The sequence below is a fragment of the Podarcis filfolensis genome (assembly GCF_964270895.1).
Source record: "Podarcis filfolensis genome assembly, chromosome: 1".
Classification (NCBI taxonomy): domain Eukaryota; kingdom Metazoa; phylum Chordata; class Lepidosauria; order Squamata; family Lacertidae; genus Podarcis; species Podarcis filfolensis.
This window is the reverse complement of record NC_139604.1, coordinates 109,596,551-109,604,037: the sequence shown is the minus strand read 5'-3', so window position 1 is coordinate 109,604,037 and position 7,487 is coordinate 109,596,551. Positions and strand designations below refer to the sequence as shown.

The 7,487-nt window shown below is 41.5% G+C and overlaps 1 long non-coding RNA gene across 1 annotated transcript in view; it reads right to left on the bottom strand.

Moving 5' to 3' along the window:
* Positions 1–276: 276 nt before the first annotated feature.
* The window catches only part of LOC310766751, a 28,260-nt gene continuing 21,049 nt past the window's right edge, over positions 277–7,487 (bottom strand). The window contains exons 2-3 of the long non-coding RNA XR_014550402.1: positions 950–1,059; positions 277–394 (exon numbers count right to left, since the gene is read on the bottom strand). This is a non-coding gene — a long non-coding RNA (uncharacterized lncRNA). The remainder of the gene's footprint in view (positions 395–949; positions 1,060–7,487) is intronic.

Here is a 7,487-nt window from a genome sequence, read left to right as displayed (position 1 = left end):
GAGGAGTGCAAAAAGAAGAAATGTCATGGTATACCTGCCTCAGCCCAAGCAGACACCTTCAGTTGCCTCAGCTGCAACAAAACATGTATCTCCCAAATTAGTCTCTATCCACTGTTTGACTTCACCCCCAAAGGCAACACCTTCCATGGTCACCCAAGACGGACAGATGTCAACCAACTAATGATTTGGAAGTCACACCCATTAATACCACATAAGCAAGTTACTCTATATTCTTTTTAAAACTTTTAATACATATATTAATTTGAATTACTTTTAGCTTTCTCTCTTTTTCAGTTAATGTCCTTATCACTCGGGAGGGTTTTGTTTTTCTTAAGATAAACAGGTTCATCTTTTGTTCAAATTGTCTTTAATTCTGCTCAGCTGCTGTAAGAAGCTGTGTTACAAGACAAAAACCTAACAATTAGAAGTGTAATAATTCTTGTCAAACTCGCATTACCCTCTGGCTATCTGGGGATTATTAAAAAGAAGGATAAGGAATAAAATATTATGAATAGCAATTACTTTCATACACATACTTGTTTGCAATTGAAAACAATTATTCAGATGAAGGAAAACAATTATTTAGATGAAGAAAATGCTGAGATAGCATTGTGGGAATTTTATTTGAATAATTCACTTGATTTACGCAATTCATGACCAGTAAGTACAAGTTTATTGAAAATTAAACTAATGGTCACAAAATATGAGTTAGGCTGTTAATCTAACAATGTGTCATATTTTTACAGAAGGGGGAGCAAAGGAATTTACTTGGAGAGCTATGTCAAGTTTCATAGCAAGGTTGAAAAGCTTGTTATTGAATTTGTTGGGTGTGGGGTTTTTTTTAAGGATATTATGACACCTCAGTTCTGTTGGAAATTTGGGTGCAACTCAACTTACTGGGAGGGATTTGCTGGGGTTTAGACCTCCAGATTCCCAGATGATCCCTTACCTGTATTTCCATGCTGTCTGATCTCTGCCCTTTGAAGTTTAGAACATTTGCAACTTCCTCCTTACACTTTCTCAGGACTTCAAGGTACAAGATCATCTTGGATGTATCTTCTGAAAACAAAAGGGCAAGCATGGCTTCTTTGTTTTTCCAACTAGTTAGTTAACCATAAGTAACTACACAGCCTTTAGAAAACAACTGAAGGCATGTCTGTCTGGAGTGAGGGCCATATTTTTGGCCCCATCCTGACATCAGATATTCTTTTTTAACAACCGTGAGTTGCACATAGTTGTCTGTATATCTTTGGACCAGATTGACAGGGATATAAATCTTTATTTAACCTCCCTAAATATTTCCATTTTCTTCTGATAAATGTCTTGGCAGATAAAAAATAAATATAAAATCAATTATTTAACCATCTTCATTTGGCTCATCCCATATACCAAACTGAACACACAATCTGTGGCTCCTATATTTGTCCTTGCTGTCTCAGATCTGCTTGATTTCTGCTGTCTTCCAGGAGATCAAAAGTTACAATAGCAAGAAAACTAGACATTTCAACTGCACTGGGCACCAGGGCTTTTGTATTTTATGAACTGCATCTCTACTGTCTTTGTCTTATTTTTATTTTTTTTTAAAGGCAATATAATGATAGTTGAAAGACTTCTGAACTGATTTCACCCAAAGATGTTGGAAACCTGTGTGTACCCTTACTATATATCTTTTCTGTCATCTGCCTTCTCACCGAGGGAATGTCAATTGTGCATCTAGTCAAGTAAATCCTCAAATGTTACTAGAGGTGATGAGAATGGAGGGGCAGGAGTGACAGCACCAAATACTCAAAAGAACATTTGATCTTCTATATAAACTTGTCAACAAACATAACAGCTTTCCTGTCTGTTTGCCGATTTCCCTCTCTCTCTTAGCATCTTTTATCTATCTCTGTGCTTAGGCTTTTCCATCCTCCCCTACTCTTTCTTCTTCTTTTTGTTTAATAAAATTGTCACCTACGCACACCAGCATTGAAGTTTCAAATTGCTGGAACAGAAGAGGAGACAGAATCCTAGGCTAATAGAATAGCTTTACAAACACTTCAGAATATTTCAAAGGGGAACAAATTAACGAGTTGCTGAAAAAAAATAAAAAATGAAGGAGAGCTGAATTCAGCAAAAACAAAACAGCCTTCCTAACCCAATCTCCACTGCTAAGGGCCAAACACTGGCTCAAATAAAATGTAGAAATAAGGATTTATGCTTGCACTATGGGACTTCCCCTCACACACACTCTAAACACATCCCAAATGTGCTGCAGAAGGTTGGGAGGAAACACAGAACAGGTTTAGGGCAGGAGAGGGAAAGTCTTGCCATGGAAACATACACCCTTCTGCTGGTGGGACACTTAGTGCTGCTTTGGATACAAGCCATGATGTGTACACATGGCCCTGACACCCAGAATGAAGACATAAGACAAATATGGTTAAATGGTTAACAAATCAATGGATGTTAAAACAAAGAGTGAGCATTGACTATCTGTGGGCCAACCATGTCTGCGATGGCAGGTTATACATCCTGTTTCTCCTCAGGTGTGAGCTTATGTGAGTCTATCAAGGACAACTTACCATTAAGGTGAGCTGAGGGGGTTCCCGATATTTCACATCCTCTCTGGGCAGCCATTCAAAAGGGTGCAGTTAACCCTCACCAACACAAACCCTATGAACTTGTGTCTCCAAGTGCTCACCAGGAATTAAAGGTGATTTCTGTCCTTACTTTTTGAAAGAAATGCAATAAAAGGAACCCCAATTGCCCTTATTATGCACCAAGTCACTTTTGGGAAAGGGTGAACTAGGTAGCAGTAAAAGAGGTGCTTAACCCTTCTGCAACCACTACCAACCACACAAGGTTCTAGATGTGCCCTGCCTTCATTTATCTGCTGCAAGGCTCTCCTTTGCCTAGACAAAGATGCCACCAAGGTTTTCTTACACACATTGGTAGATGACCTGTGGTTATGATCATGCATCTTAATCGCTCATTCATTGCCCCCTCCCATTACTCTGGGTTGAGAACCTGCTTACAGCAGGTGCCTGGAAAGTGCAGGCTCTCTTACCCTTATGCCCCAGGAGGCTGCTGATCTATACTCAAAATTTCCCATAAGCTACCGCTGCACTCCCATTTATCATCTTTGGCGTTGACTGGGAGGCCACCATAATAAATGTTTCATGCTTCGTAATGCATCTGCCATGTGAAACACAAATGGGTTCAAAGGGTGACTTGCTCCGCTGTGTCTTCGAGCTGACCTTTTCAAAGAAAGAGTGAGAGAGGAAGACCTTAATTTTATTTAATTATTTTTTATCTTCCCCTAATGGAGGTTATTTTACCCAGAGAATATGACTCAAACATTCATCATAACCTCAGCTGTGCCCCTCCTTTTCAGCTCCCAGGAAATAGTTACTCTATCAGTCACTTACATGCAACATATTGAACTAGTTGCACCTGGAAAGGAAAGGAAAGTGGTCTTGTTTGGACATTGTTTGCTGATAACTCTTGTTGCATTTATCTTGAATTGTGGCTATTGGGGAGCAGCAGTGGGAGAGAGAGTCAACTCAGTTAACATTTAAAAGTGAACCAACCTAATTCAAATTTTCAAATACAATACAGGAACCGAACCACAGCCATCCTTTGTGATTTGCACTTCTCCAAATTGCGCCAGCCAATTAATGTGCCCAAATATGCATATTCTAGGGTAAAAATGCATATATTTGTGAACATGACATACAGAAAGGCCTTTGTTGGAGAAAATGGTTTTGCAAAAGTGTGTAAAAAAAGCAAAATTGCATACAAATATGTGTAGATTAGGAGAAATTCACACTAAAATGCTGCTGTTTTAAAAAATTAAACTGATGTAGAAATGTGGAGAAATGAACTTAAGATTGGAAAAAATATCGGGAAGTGCATATATTTGTGAAGATGATGCATAAACATGCATTATATAAGGGGGGGTGTATATTGAGAGAAATTTACACAAAAATGCTAAGAAGTCCACCATAAATACGTCTTTAAAAAAAAACAACAGCACTGCAAACTGATTGCCCTGGAAGGTGCATTTTGGGGCTCATGTGTGTGGTGGAAATAATGTAAACAGACACCAGTGTTGGGTGATGATCAGGCCAGATTTCCTGGCTAACAGAAGCAGGGTTAGCATGGTGGTAGGGCAAGATCAGTTCCTCATTCCATTCAGCCGTTGCTGATGGAATGGCACTCCAGTCAGGCTTGGGAAGTACCCAAAGCCTATTATGGAGTCAGCCAGCCTGTTGTGGTGAAAGCCAAGCATCTAAGTGACAAGGGAAGGAGAGACTTCTGCCCAACAGAGGCCCTAACCAAAGCTTAGGGCATGCCCTTAGTAAATCCTGCCTCCTGCTTAACTATTCTAATCCTGCCCAATGCCAGTTCCCCCTAAGGTCATAACAAAAATACTTGCTAACACCCAATGTAGGCAATTATTGTTATTGTTATTATACTTATACCCTGCCCATCTATACTACTATATAAAAACATAGTAAAACCTCAAACATTAAAAACCTCCCAATACACTGAGGGAAAGGAGAACCCCAGCCACCAGCAAAGGCTCCAATTATGGTTGAGAGCAAGAAATCCCTTTCTGGCCTTGTCATCCAAAGGCCCACCTACACCATATGGATGGGGCAGGAAGTTCACAAAGGAAAATAGCTCTGAATCCCTGAGGGAAAGGCTTTCTAAAGCCCACCGCCTCTCCTCCCTCTCATGCAATCCTACGGGACTGTCGCCATTTTGCGAGAGCACAGCAAGGAAATGTAATCCCCCCCCCTCCACCACTGCCTGCAGAGCCCTGCACCGCCTGGCAAAGTTGTCGCATGCACACAGCACACCCAGACCAATGCTCTGGAAACGTGGGGAGCTGAACTTAAGGGTGGAAAAATGAGAAACCAAGAGAAACCAAAATGGACAGATTTGCCTGTCTTGGGGAAGGGGGAGCAGGGAAAAGGGGGCTTGAAAGCTGCACAGAACAGAGTGAGGAACAAGCGAATGTTAGCAAAGAGCCACAAGGCCTCCATGCTAGAAGCTCATGAATATGTAAATTCCAGATACCTAATGTTTTCCAGGTGTGCGGCACCAAGTAGCTTGTTACCAGTTAATGAGCCACCTGGCCCTGTTTTTAAGCAGCTAGAGAACAGATTACAATGGCAATTGTTGCTGCCGTGTTTCATGGCCTCTTATTACACAAGAACTGAGTTGGAAGGCTCAGCCAGGTACCGAAGCGATTGTCTGGAACTGGGGAGTGGCCCAATAAGGAATTGAGAGGGAATGCTTTGTTCCACCAGCTTTTGAAAGAGATAGCAAGTTTGCAGTGCTCATGTGAAATGTTTCTCTCCACTCATAACCCAGCAGTAAACTTTAGCCTGTCTTCAATCCTGAATATTTTTTAAAGGAATTATTAAATAGCTACAACGATTCCTGAGTGAGTGTAGCACAAATGCGACACAAGAAGTGGATTTAAAAAGTAGGCATGTCATTGTACATGTTAAGTGGCCAATTCTGAGAAACCTTCAAAGGATACAGATCACCAGGTCCTGGAGAAAAATGTTTTAAAAGCTTCCCTCAAAGTAAGCTGTCTCTTTTCTGCATGTTCTTGATTTGTAGGATTGGGGGGAGGGAGGGTTAATAAAAATTAAATATCTATGCAGCTTAGACAGTTTGCTTTGGCCCTTGCTGTTCCTGATAAAAACCTAAACTGTTTTCCTCCCTAAGCTGAGGGAACTTGCCAAGAATCAGTCACGCACACACACAAACACTCACGCACAGCCTGCTTGCTTCCTCCTCCTCATGCGCAGATGCCATGCCATGCTTGCATTAGATTAGATGTTTTGTCAGAAAACAGTTATTTCAGATACTGAAAGATAGCTTATGGTCTTGCCACAGTTCTTGCACTGAGAACAGGAGAAAGCCTCTGAATGAAACTAGTATTTGTCTGCACTGGACTCCTTCACACAGAGAGAACGGAACAAGAAATCGGAGTCAGTTTGACACCAAGGTACCCCATCATTTCCGTTGTGCCAGTAGCAGTTTAGTCATGCTGGCCACATGACCTGGAAAGCTGTCTGTGGACAAATGTCAGCTCCCTCGGCTGAAAGCGAGATGAGCACTGCAACCCCATAGTTGCCTTTGACTGGACTTAACCACCCACAGGTCCTTTAACTTTTAACCTTACCTCCAAAAAAAATGTATTGCCTATCGTGTCAGCCTAGTACTTACATACAGTGGCTGAGGAGGTAGACCAGTTCCTGAGCTGTATTGCTCACTTCAGGCTACAGGTGAGGGAGCACACCCCTGCGTACCAGGTAGAAGGTTAGGCTACAAAACCTCTTGACATGCTTTTCTTTTTTATGTGCAGAGAAGTTTCATACATGGGACTTGCGGTTCACAGAGAAAATCTTGTTGCATTGGCCTTTGTTGAAGCTGAGGCTCCAATACTTTGGCCACCTCATGAGAAAAGACTCCCTGGAAAAGACCCTGATGTTGGGAAAGATGAAGGGCACAAGGAGAAGGGGACGACAGAGGACGAGATGGTTGGACAGTGTTCTCGAAGCTACAAACATGAGTCTGACCAAACTGCGGGAGGCAGTGGAAGACAGGAGTGCCTGGCATGCTTTGGTCCGTGGGGTCATGAAGAGTCGGACATGACTAAATGACTAAACAACAACAACAACATATGAAACATATCACTTGGATATCTGGAGATTACATGTTCTTCCCACTGATGAGTGTGACAACAGGAGAATTCAAAATATCTGTTTTAAATTATTTCGTGTCTTAAAAGACTTTGTGGCCACATTCACAATAAACAGTCAGGGCTTCCCCCAAAAGATTTTGTGACGTATAGGTTGTTAAAGGTGTTAAGAGTGGTGTGGAGAACCTTGTTCCCTCTGCGAAACGACAATTTTCAGAAGGAGAGACGAATTGTTTGTTAAATCACTTTGGGAATTGTAGCTCTGGGAGGGGAATCCTTAAATTCTCACTTTCATAATGCCTTAGCTCAGAATATTAAGACTGAAGACTTGTGTAAGTGAGCATTATGACCCCATTATTTTTTTCTTTCTCTTGGACTGAGAACTAAGGAACAGAACTGTGAGGAAATGGCCTTCTGAAATCCCCCCAAGAAGAAATGGGGGTGGGGGATTTCTCCAAATTTTCCCCTGAGGGAAAAGCAGCAATTTCTCAGGGGCAGCGCTCACCATTAGGAGTAGAAGTAGCCCAGCTTATTTTCTTTTCCTGTGCCCTTTTTTGTGCAAAATGGCAGCAGTAACTGTGCTGGCCATCTGGCCGCCATTTTGTACATGAAACATTTTGAAGGGAAAATGAGCTACATATATATGAGACTATTCAGTAAAAATTCTGCAGAGTGACTTTATTTTTCTAGTGGTGTGAAACACAGAAAAATATCTGGCATTTCCTTGAAGAAGTTTCAGTTCAATTCTACAACTGAAGAATAATTGCCTTTATTCTGAGTG